Genomic DNA, 13,718 nt, shown 5'->3' on the forward strand with positions numbered 1-13,718 from the left:
TATTATTATTATTATTATTATTATTATTATTATTATTATTATTATTATTATTATTACTATCATTATTATCATATTATTTATTATTATTATTATTATTATTTATTATTATTTATTATTATTATATTATCATTATTATTATTATTATTATTATTATTATTATTATTATTATTATTATTATTATTATTATTATCTCATCATCATCTTATTACTGTTATTTATTATTATTATCATTATTATTATTATTATTATTATTATTATTATTATATTATTATTATTATTATTATTATATATCATTGTTTTATTATTCATCATCATCATCATCATCATCATCATCATCATCATTATCATCATCATCATCATCATCATCATCATCATCATCATCATCATCATCATCATCATATCTTCAAGAAAAGTCAGAGCAACGAAGTTATAAGAAGACAGAAGAGCAAACCTGAGACGACAACAAGACAAGAGTTGTTTGTGTGTATTGTATTGTCTTTAAGTGTTATTGAATAAATAGGTACGTTTTGATTTTCAAAACCTCTTCATTTTATTTTTGACAGTTTCTGTATTTTAAAAATAAAGTTATAATTTAATGAAATCAGTAGACTTGTTTAATAATTTAAAGCTAAATTTCTGTGGGGACTATTTGTAATATCATTAGTCTGATTGTGGTTGGAAATATGTTTAAACTTTAATGTCATAAAACCTGTGACAATCATCATCATCATCATCATCATTATCATCATCATCATCATCATCATCATCATCATCATCATCATCATCATCATCATCATCATCATCATCATCATCATCTTCATCATCATCATCATCATCATCATCATCATCATCATCATCATCATCATCATCATCAGAATTATTAGTTTTATCTTAACAAAAAAAAAAGAAACTATAAGAGTACATGATATAAATTTATCGACTTTATGAAGTTTATAATCATTATTTTTTCTAACCACTACAGAAGGCATTTGCTTGTGTTATGATCCTGTCCATAAATGTAACATTCGGATTAATATTTAACTCTGGAAATAAAAGAATGGTAAGTTGCAAGATCTTACATAAAGTCATTTCAATACGATCGTTTAAAGAAGGTAAATCTGGGTGGAGTGTTTGACCTCCAAAAGTAGGTAGAATGTCACATTGTGTCTTCTATCCCTTACATCTGTTTTCCGAGTTGCTTTCTGTCTTTGTCTTGGAATGAATACTACTCAGTTTTGTCATAGCCCTGGTGGAGTCCTTTACTGGGAGTGAGAGGGAAACAGTCAAGTGTATAGTTATAATTTAGGGAGATGATACTTTTTTTCATTGTATATCATCTCTCTGTTATTTTGTTGGTCTAAATATATATTAATACCAAATTAACGATTGCACTCGTCGGGTTGGACGAACGATCACTTGATCAAATTTTCTTTCCCGTTCTATCGTCACAACAATTCAGAACATTGATGGAGAGCCTGCCTTCAGGTTAGAAGATGAAAATGGTTAGAAATAATTGTGCTTTGATATTTATCATTTTGCGACAAAAATATAATATGTTGTAGAATTGCGATTTGATCATTTTTTATTCGCGTGTGTAAATCGTTGACATTGCACTTTGTCTGGTAAAAATCGGACAAAAATTACGACTTTGGTGATAAAAAAAATTGACTTTGATGACAATTATTATAACTTTAAAATAATGATAAATAATTTATAACTCCCTTATTTGTGGGCCGATTTTGTCATTCGTGGTATCAATTTTATTGTAATAGAGAAATAGGAACTTCCGAGTTATTTTTTCTGATTGGTAAATAAAAATGTTACCTTCTTTGATCTACCGTCACCATCCATTAGTGTAGAATTGTGAGTCGAGCGTCCGAAGTCTTCGACCAATCACATGCTCTCTAACCGGCGGCCGAAACAAAGACTCTGCTCTCCGTCCATGTGTTACGCTATTGTTATGCAAAATATGTAATAGCTTTTTGAGTAGGCTTAATAGCTAAAATCTAAAAGTAAAAAATATATTTCTGAGGAATTTGAAAGTCACATTGCTGAAATCAGCTTGAAAAATGAGGATCTTTATGTCAGAAAAAAATCGGTTGAAAACCAACTGTTTTACGAATAAATTTGATTTTATAAATTGCATTTGTATATTTTAGCTCTTTCAAGCAACTTTTTTATTTATCCGCCGATTTTCTTGATTTTTATATCATATTTCACATCTCAATGAGACGAACACGTTAATGTACTCGTTTGATTCAAAATAGTTTAAAAAACAAATTTTTCGATTGCGAGGCCAGCCTTACTAATTAATTCATGAACGTTGAGACAGTGACGCAACCATTACATGCAAAACCTCGTGGTCCACAACCACTTGTCACTTTCGGTCAACCGTGTCCTTTGAGGGCGTACCGCTTTTATGAAGGCTGTCAAAAGATATGAAACATCGGTACTACCGGGATCTCGTTCATGGCGACGAGATGTAACGTAAGAAGGCTAGATCCGGGTAACTTTTTTCTCGTATCTCGTCAATTGGTACGATTTCGTTAAGCGTCTACTACTACTACTACTACTACTACTACTACTACTACTACTACTACTACCACTACTACTACTACTACTACTACTACTACTACTACTACTGCTCTCAACATTATCAATTAATTGACACTTGAATACTATTTATATAATTGATAAATTGTATCTATGCATAAAAGTTACACAGAGCATTTAAAGGTTTTGAGGGGTGTTTCTTTTTTACGAAATCCGCCGACCCCGTCGAAACCCGCCGAAACCCGATCAAACCCTACAAAGTTATGGGCAGTAGTCAGCGGTGTGGCATGAACTTGGGACTCAGGGAAGTTAACACCATTGGGGAGTGAACCTGGGACTGAGTTTCGGCGGGTTTCGTGAAAAAAACAATTACTTAATTGTGTCAGGTGATACATTTGGGTTCACCACTACGACCCGGAAACCAGATTGCAGTTAATGAAGTACAGGCATAAATCTTCAAACCCAAGGAAATTCAGTCATTGTCTCTACAAGAAAGATCTTGTTAACCATTTTCTTGGACACAGACGGCATAGTTCACATCATATAATTTCTTGAACAATGGAAAACGGTGAACTCTGAACAAATTGTTTCAGCTCTACAATCCCTCAAAAAAAAAAGACTCGCACGTGTTCGAGGTGGTAGAGATTCGACATTGCAGCATGACAATGCGACCACACACTAATCGTCAAAGTCAAGGCGCATCAAATCGGTCCAAACTTTCGACCCTATAGGACCCTGCATATAGTCCAGATCTTGCCCCACCTGACTATTTCTGGTTCCCCCAGGCTCAAGAAGTATCTGCAAGTAAACCGTTATCACAGTGATTTTATAACAGTGATTTGGAGTTAGGGGCAGATGTTCATCGATGGTGTCGAGCAAAATCACCGGGATTCTTCACTGACGGCATGCGCCAACTAATTCGGGGTTGGCAACTCTGTGTTGCTGGTGATGGCGTTTATCGGGAACAAATAAATATTACGATGTATAGCTGAGATTCTGGCCTATTTTCATGTATTACAGTGTTTGTATGTACTGTTGAAAACAAAACAAAAACAGTTATAACAAAACGTTATTCATATAGCACTCGCCCTTGTATATATAATAATATGTTATTAGTCACAGTAACTTTTACATCTTTGCCTTCAAATTTGGTAAAAGTCAATAATTGTACATATTAGAAATACCTGATTCATTCTTATGATTCCTACAGGGGCAACTAGTGGGGCCATCTGATGCTGATTGCCCACGGGAATATCTTTGTTGAATTTACTAACTTGAGTCTACAGCAGCTACAGAGAAACAACTTTGGCAATGACGTTTATGAGAAAATTATGCGTTATAAAGTAAAAATAAATAAATTTATGATTAAACAATAATCATTATTCACGTCTTGTCTTACTTTTTTTGAGAATTCTGACATATCATTGATACCAATAGATAAATGGGATAATTTTGTTATGTCGTGTTTTACCCTTTTGATAATTCCAACGTGCCATTGATACCAATTGATAGATGAGATAGTCTTGCTATGGCTTGATGTCATTCATTCATTATTCATTCATTAATCCCATGATCTGATGATCGTCGGGAGGATACAAGGGATTCGTATCTCATCACTTTCCGCCATTTTTCTCTATTGTTGGCCTTCTCCAAGAGTTTCTCCATCTTCTTTCCTGTCCATTCCTTGATAGTGTCCATCCAAATGTTCCTTTGTCTTCATCTTCTTCTTCCTCCTTCAAGGGTACCCTCCATCTCCGTTCTGCACAGACCTTCATACCTCACATAGTGGCCAAACCATGATAATTTCCTTCTTTTAACTGAAGTGATGAGGGGTTCCTGTCGTCCTACACGATCTTGACTTCTTACAGTACGTCTTTATTGGTTATGTTCTGTATACGGCACCCGCAGGAAGTTTCGATACTTTTTCAACTCAAAAGCAGATAATTCTGCGCTCTAATTCCGCAGTTAATGTCCATGCCTCGCACCCGTATAGTAATATGGAAAGTAACAGTGATTTGTATGGTTTAATTTTTATTTCGAAACTGATTGGACTTTTCCATATTTTTGTCAGTCTCGTTAGTGTTGCTGTTGACATCCATATTCTTGCCTTAATCTCAATTGTACAGGTACTGTCCCCGGTAATCCTTTTTGATAATATCTACGTTTCAATAATAGCAAATGATAGATGGGATAATCTTGCTGTCTTGTTTTACGCTTTGAGAATTCCAGTGTCATTGATACCACTTGATAGATGGGATAATCTTGCTATGTCTTGTTTTACGTTTTGAGAATTCCAGTGTCACTGATACCACTTGATAGAATGGATGATCTTCCTATGTCTTGTTTTACGTTTTGAGAATTCCAAAGTGTCATTGATACCACTTGATAGATGGGATAATCTTCCTATGTCTTGTTTTACGCTTTGAGAATTCCAAAGTGTCATTGATATCACTTGTTAGATGGGATGATCTTCCCATGTCTTGTTTTACGCTTTGAGAATTCCAAAGTGTCATTGATACCACTTGATAAATGGGATAATCTTGCTATTTATATGTTTGTTTTACGTCCTTGAGAATATCAGCGTGACAGTGATACCAATAGATAGATACGATTATCTTGTCCTGATTGTGTAAAGTTTGATTCAAATGCTTTAAAGGATGTTTCGAATGGGACATCGTGGCTCAGGCGTACGGTCTTTGCTTCGTACTCGAAAGGTACCGAGTTAGAATACCCACTACGCTGTGTGGCCTTGAGCAAGTCACCTTGCATAACTCAGTTTGCGGCGCTGCATTGCTGCTGACGCCTGGGTTATTATAGTCTTCCCTTGGAATAGACCCTATAGTGGTCTTGTGATATGACACTCAATTTCAAATTGCTAGGTCCTAGTTTCGAGCCCCGAACGGACATAGTTGAGTCCTTGGAAATGGCTCTTTATTCAAATTCTCTCACCGTATTCACTTGTAAAATGAGTACCTGGCCTTTAACAGCGTTGTTTCTGTCCGAAAATATTGCACTATCGCCTAACAGGCGTCCTGTACCGCCCTAAATGGTAAGTGTTGTTGTTGGCCAGAAAGCGCTTTGAGCACGTTTAGTGAATATTGCGCTACATAAAAGCTCACTGTTTTTTAAAGAGACAAATTTCCCCCGAGGGATGATTAAATTGGAACTTTATATTTTAAATATTTTTTTCGTGGCTTTGTTTGCTCATCATTATGTATCAATGTGGTAAAAAACCCTGCCCTCCAACACCAGAAATTTATGGACACTATCGAGACACGGTCAGAGACGAAACTCTTCCAAAGATAATTTAATTTCAAAAGGAGCTTCTGTCCAATCCTCCAACAACTTTCGCAAGAACAAAAGCAATTTATACTCAATATTAACAGTCGCCACGACGAAGAACTTAAACGAGAATGGAAAACACAGAGAAAACAGGTGATGCATAAGATAAAAGCACAGTCTATTGTCAATTATAAAAGCAAAATCGACAACATGGCAATGGAAATAGAAACCATCTCAGAAATCATGAAAATATTCAAACCTGTTAAACATTAAACAGAAACGAAAAAGTCGTTTTATAATATGTAGCCCTCCGCCTCGAAGCGGTATTAAGTCGGGTTTTTCAATTTTGGGTTTTTGGTACCCAATCATAGCTTATTTTATGCTGTAAAATTTGATACCAAATTTATAAAATTCTGATTAATCATTGCCAAGATATGACCGTTTAAAGTAGGGAGAGTGTAAAAACCAAGTTTTGAGAAAATCGACTTTGATGTGAGGCACCATTTTCACGCATGGTCAAATCAATTGGCAACGATAACTCCTTCGATACGGGCATTGGGAATTTGACGACAATAGTAAAACTTGCAGAGAAGTCAATTTTCAATTTGATTCACAGGAATTTCAGGCACCACTCGGAGTAATTTCAATGCCGAAACAGCAATTTCCAAACACAAAAAAGGGAATTTGGATGGTATTTAGTATTTAAAAATTGTATAGATCTAAATAGATAACTGATTAGAACTATATTATGATATATGAACACATTGCCAAATACAGCCCAAAAGTTTCCTTATTTCAAATGAAGTAAAGCTCCAAATCCTAATGGTAGTGATTGTAATAATGGTGGTAGTGAGGATGAAGTTGTGTTGGTGGAGAATGTATATTAGTAGTAGTAGTAGTAGTAGTAGTAGTAGTAGTAGTAGTAGTAGTAGTAGTAGTAGTATTATTATGTATTATTATATATTATTATTAATTATAATTGTAGTAGTAGTAGTAGTAGTAGTAGTAGTAGTAGTAGTAGGTGATGTGTGATGTGGTGGTTGGTGGTGGTGGTTGTTTAGTTGTAGTGGTGGCTGTGGTTGTAGTAGTAGTGATGATGTGGTGTGGGTGGTTTTAGTAGCAGTAGTGATGATGTAGTGGTGTGGTTGTAGTAGTAATGATGGTGTGGTGGTGGTGGTGTGTAGTAGTTGTAGTATGTAGTGGTGGTGGGATATAGATGGTAATGTAGATGTGGTGGTGGTGGTTGTAGTAGTAGTGGTCGTGATGAAAATGTGGTGGTGGTGGTTGTAGTGTGTGTGTGTGTGTGTGTGTGTGTGCGTGGTGTGTGTTTGAGAGAGAGTGTGTGCTAAAAGTGCATCAAGTGATAAGTAGAGCAACATGAACTTGAAAAACTAAAGAGGCTAAAGTTTAAGGTTAAAGTATTTGTGATTAGCTATTATTGGCAAGTGCAGGAAGGTGAACATGAAAATCAATCCAATTAGCGCAATTCATTGATGTGTGTGTGTGTGTGCGCGCGCGTGTGTTTATGTGAGGAGGGAGAGAGAGGGAGAGGGAGAGGGAGAGAGAGAGGGAGAGAGAGAGAGAGAGAGAGAGAGAGAGAGAGAGAGAGAGAGAGAATGATAGGAGAGAGAGAGAGAGAGATTTGAGCTAAATTTGTCTGAAGCGTTTTTATGGCGCTTGCAACACTGGTTGCAGTAGTATTGTTGGGGGTAGGGGTGGCGTTGTGGTGGTTGTAATAGTAGTTGCAGGGATGGTGATGTGATGGTGGTAGTAGAGATGATGATGTAAATGTGGTTGTAATTGTGGTGGCATGGATGGTGATGTGGTAGTTGTTGTAATAGTGGTGGGGACGGTGATGGGGGTTGTTGTTGTAGTAGTGGTGGTAGGGATGGTGATGTGGTGGTTGTAGTAGTGGTGGTAGGAAAGGAGATGTTGTTGTAGTAGTGGTGGTAGTGATGGTTGTGGTGGTAGTGATGATGATGTGGTGGTGATGGTGGTTGTAGTAGGAGAGGTGGTGATGATGATGTGGTGATGGTGGTGGTTGTAGTAGTAGTGGTAGTGATGGTGGTGGTTGTAGTAGTAGTGGCAGTGATGATGATGTGGTGGACATGGTTGTTGTTGTAGTGGTAATAATGATGTGGTGGTGATGGTTGTAGTTGTAGTGGTAGCGATGATGATGATGTGGGGGTGATTGTAGTAGTAGTGGTAGTGATGGTTGTAGTAATAGCTATGATGATGTGGTGGTGATGGTGGTTGTGGTTGTAGTAGTAGCAGTGATGATGATGATGATGATGATGATGATGATGATGATGATGTGATGGTGGTTGTTGTAGTAGTAGTGGTAATGAAGATGATGTGGTGGTGGTGGTTATATTAGTAGTGACTGAAAAGGGGGGGGGGGTATCCCTGGAACATTTTAACCTCACCGGAATTTGACGGAAGTTGCCCGTAACCCGATTTTTTTGCTCCAGACCGGATTTTTTCCCCGGTGAAACCAGAGTTTTGGCATCACTAAATTTGGCATATGCTTAGAATATACATTTGATAATGTACATACAAATGTTTGAAATAATCCAATTATTACTTTTGTAGTTATTCATTATTATGTAAGATGTCCTTAAAATAAATAAAACACCAAAAAAAAAATAAAATAAAAAGAATGCCGACAATTTTATGACATTGCTCACTTTTTGAAGAATTTTTTATATTTAAAAAAAAATCACGGAAATAAGAATTATTAATGTGACATTTTTGTCTTATTTATAAGAGGAAATACGATTCCAAAATGCCAAAAGTTAGAGAAGGGTTTATAATTTCAAAGTACAGTTTTGAAACTATGTGAAGCCGTTGTGGGCAGGGAAAGAAATATCAAGAAACAGGATGAGAGAGGAAAAGAAAGTATGACAGATTAAAATATATACACACACACACACACACACACACACGTGAGAGAGTGAGAAAGAAAGAAAGAGAGAGAGAGAGAGAGAGAGAGAGAGAGAGAGAGAGAGAGAAAGAGAGAGAGAAAAAGAGAGAGAGGAAAAAAAAAGAGAAAGAGAGAGAGAGAGAGAGAGAGAGAGATAAAGAAAAAGAGGAGCGAGATGGGGAGGAGAGGGAGACTGCTTGTGCATTAAGAGGGCGGGAGGGAAATAGAGTAAAGATTGAAGTCTGACTGTATAACTGTTTTTGTGTGTATGTGTGTGTGTGTGTGTCTTTGTATGTGTGAAAGAAACAAAAGGGAGATGGATAGAGTGAGGTAGACATGAAGAAAGGGATGGAGGCGGAGCAAAGAATTGTAGGGATAGTTTAAGAAAACATTTATTTGTTTCAAAGTAAGTCATAGTCAATCAACTGGAAAAATATTGACTAATTAGATGCATTTAACGAAATGGCTGGTCAAATTATTCACTGCATTGTTTCCATTTTGAGTCAGATGACAGCTTGAGGAGGAAGGATTGGGGCTTATTGTGCAATGACATACATGAAAACATGTTATTGAATCTCTCAAGTTTTTCTTAGCGTTCACCCACATTGTTGATTGTCTAAAAAGACTCCCCCCCCCCTGCTTCTTTCAGTATACAAAGAAAGCACGACAAAACGAACATCTCTCTCTCTTTCTCTCTCTCTCTCTTTCTCTCTCTCTCTCTCTCTCTCTCTCTCTCTCTTGTTGTCCCTCTCTCCTTTTCATCTATATATCTATCTATCTACCTATATATATTTATCCATTAATAGGCCTGTCTCTCTTTCTGTTTGTCTATCCATACATTTAACCTTTTTCATTTTGTAGTTACACGTATTTCCATCGGCGTTTTATTGATTGTTGAAGGCTCTATTTACTATTCTGCTTTTTGTACTTAAAATCAAATGTTTATTCTACAACAATCTCTGTAAGTGTAAGATTAGGCAACTGTTGTCCTATTAAAGCCATATGTTTTTATTTTTTAAAGGGTTTTATGGCGATTGCAACACATTAAGATCATAGCAGCGCCAGTAAAAAGGAAGAACATGGGATAGTAATAAGTTCTAGAATTACAATTAAAGCACCCAAGAAAAAGTAAGACAAAGGAGAATTGGATCAAATAGGGAACAGATGTAGATTCCAAGAGCAAACTATCGAAGTACTTAGTTTGAGATCACCTAAAAGTCTTATCCAGTCACAAGCACAGGTCCCCACTAAGAGGATACACTCAAATGTTTACAAATCATATTATGATATGTAAACAAAACATAATACATTACATAACAGAGAGATGATTTACAAGGAAAAAAATATCATCTCCCACAACTAACTATGCATTTGACTGTTTCCCCTCTCATCATGGGTATCCGGTCAGGGCCATGACAAAACCAAGTGATCTCATTCTAAGACAAAGACAGAAAGCTCGTTGGAAAACAGATATAGAGGGATAGAAGACAGTAAGTACCACCCTGTCCACTATGGGAGGTCAGGAACCGCACCCAATTAAAGTCTTAGCATGTCCTGCCTAAATTTCATGAATAAAGAAAGAGGGACAAAGGACCCTCACCTCGATCATTAACCAATGCAGCTAGACGAAGAAATAATAGCATGTGGTGTGTATCAAAATGCACAAAAACACACATATGTAACACACGCATGCTGACGTCATGACACATTTCCCGGGCATTTTAATAGCCAACAGGCGCATGTGATGAACGTTGACCATCAGAATCATTCATTTGTAAAGTTGTCAGGGAAAACCCTAGACTTGTTTACAGTTTTTAAAGTTCATTATTGGTTGAACCATGAAATTGTGGAAACAGTCATGCTTTCTCTGAGACATATAAAGACACGCCCTTTGCTGTGGTATCTTACATGGTATTGGTGGAGGAAAAGACTTAATATTACTAAGTCTTGAAAATGGTTACTCTCTTAGAGAAAGTCAACTCTCGTCTTGAATGTGTTATTGATAGTTGTTTTTTTTTAAATTTTTATAACTTATAATCATCAATATGTATGTTTAATTATTATGTTTTCATGTAGAAAAATGATTGTAGTTTCTGAAACAACCAGTAACTGAAATTTGATAATTTTGACCATTCCCACTTTAAAACCGGTTTTCTTCGTTTTTCAAACCCAACTTAATACCGCTTTGAGGCGTAGGGTCACAATTAGGAAGCTCTGTAACAAGAATGTAGATGATGGAGCTCAGGGAAATGCATTCTCAGGGATATAGTGAACACAGTATGTGTGAACTGTGAGCAGTAAATAGGTGTTAATATTTGTTAATGTTCGTGTTGGGGTTGTTGTTACCGCATGTCAGAAATTGGTGTTCTGAGAAGAATTCTGACCTAAGCTTGGTAGGATGCCATACAGTCCACGAAGGAAAGTGTGCATGTTGAACGACGATACGCCTTGCGCTGTGAAAAATGCTTTTGACTTTCAAGTTGGAGGAACAGATGGTTAGTTTGTTGTGCTTAGTTTCAAGAAACTTGGTTTGCCATGCTGATGTTATTCTCTGATTGGATGGAATTGTTTATATCGGAGGAATACACATTTATAAAAAGAGGAGTGGGTGACTTAATGTGGAATCACGTGCTGTGGTTGGGGCGAGTTCAACTTCTAAATTTGTAAAAAGGTCGATCTTTGTAGAAAAAACTGATTTCCGAGCTGAGTTTGATGGAGAGAAGTGGGTCGTTTAGTGAAAATGGACAGACAGTGAGACTGTGTTGACAAATAAGTATGTAGACTATGTTATAGATGTAAAAAGCAGGTAGTCGTTTGAGGAGGAAGTTAATCAATGGATCGGAAAAGAAATGAAGCAACCAAATAAGCAGAAGAGAAACAAGCTACTACCTGTAGAGGGAAATAATCTTGACGTTTAGAGAGTTGGTTGGCCATTATCCTGTGGTTGGTTGGTTGGGAATAACATATAGCATTCTGAAGCGTTTGGAAAAAAAAACTGTGGTAACTAGTGAGTGAGGATATTTGACACCAAACTCATAAGATCTTATAAAGAGTGTTAGACAATGCAATGATCCCGTGTGTGGGAGGTGGTGGATTGCGAGTGGAGGGGAGGGGGACTGCGTTGTTTGGTGCGATCCTATCAATCTTGCCATGGATATATTATGTTTTGAAATAGATAGTAAGATTGTGGAAGATGTTTCATGGTTGATAAAGGAAGACGATTGGTCGCACATATAAGTGCCAGATTTAGAAGCTGTTTTGTAAGACTTGCCATTGGCAATACAATGGGAAAAGATTAAAGTAATGACAGATTCAGCTTGCGTTCATGGATGTGGATAAATCATTGCTGGCTGACTTTGATAGACCAAGAGTGAGTAAACTGAGTGTAATAATAATGAGAAGAAAACGACAGTTACGCAGTTTGTTGAGGAATATGGTGAAAAACTGAGATTTTTCTATCCAATCCAAATATCTCTGATGGAATGTCACGTGTCCCAAAGAGGTGGTTTGAAAATAAGACTGTGGTGGGTATGGGATTGTTGGAACAGGTGACACATCTCCATAACGATCGTCATCATGGGGTAGTGAGGACAGCTTATTTACTGTAATAGCAACCATTGTAACAGTAACACGTATTATACAACAAAAAAAAAAGACACTATATTTATGATATAAGGCTTTATATGTCAACTAAATGGGCGATTGCGAATAATTTAGTCTCTTGCATGAAAAATAGCTTTGACATTGTCAAGAATTGGGTGTATATAAATAAATCGAAATCAAATGAAGAAAATTCTGAAGTCCTTTTCTGCATTCCAAATAAGCTCACAACCTCCATCCAAAACAACTTCATTGTTGAACCTGAAAATAGGTAGAATCAAATAGATGTAAAATAATTTTCCCCAAAGACAGAAGTTGACTGGTGCCCCTTTCACCCTGTTATAGTTGGGATTAAGTTCTTGAAAACTCAACAGATAGTAATGAACTTTTTTGTTTGAAGAAATAGGTGGTAGTAGTGGTAGATATGGCACGCTATATAGGGATAGATCCGGTTCATACGATAAGCATTAATCCCCTTTAAAACATTTATATTTGAATGTATATCAATAGTATAACCTCACGCATTTAACATGTTAACACATACTTAAACAATTGAATAGCCGTTGACTTTTAATTATTAAAGTTAGGCCATGAGCAAGTTAATTATCATTCTCTCGTTGACAGTATGCTACTCATTTCATGTATTGCTCTTAGCTTATTTGTTGAGGTCTTGGGGTAGAGGATTTTTTTCTTTGCTTGCTGGTTCGTGAATGATTTCTTGGTCTTTGTTTTGTTGGAGCGTATCCTCCTTTGTTTAGTGAGTATATGTCCTCATGCAGCACGTGATCAAATATCATGTGTAGTTAACCCGATGGTTGAATAATGCGTAACACGATATCCAGATATGTGACTGCAGAATCTTGTTTTTCTTATGATCAGAGATGTTGAAAAGTTCCCAATCAACGAACACTTGACAGCACCACAGATCTAATTTAATGATAGCCCAAACGGGATAGGGAAATATATGTAACAATGAGAGATTAGGTATCAATACAAATAAATACATAATATTACTATAGTGCTTAAGTGATAGCAACCAATGTAAAATGTAAATTCATTTAAATAAAATTCATTCATTTGTAGGGCATGCATACATGCTCTCTCTCTCTCTCTCTCTCTCTCTCTCTCTCTCTCTATATATATATATATATATATATATATATATATATATATATATATATATATACATATGCAGATAAAGAGAGAGAATGCAGCATTTTTGTTTATATTAACATAAGTTATCAATTTCTGTTATATGATAGGCTGCGACTACTTCCGGTCCAGGCAAAACACGCTATTAATGATTACTCACTACCCACACTAGTTTTACATGATTTTAATTCATCATATCACAATTTAA

This window comes from Berghia stephanieae, chromosome 14, assembly GCF_034508935.2.
Source record: "Berghia stephanieae isolate SIO BIC M18660-M18661 chromosome 14, UCSD_Bste_1.3, whole genome shotgun sequence".
In the NCBI taxonomy this organism is placed as follows: domain Eukaryota; kingdom Metazoa; phylum Mollusca; class Gastropoda; order Nudibranchia; family Aeolidiidae; genus Berghia; species Berghia stephanieae.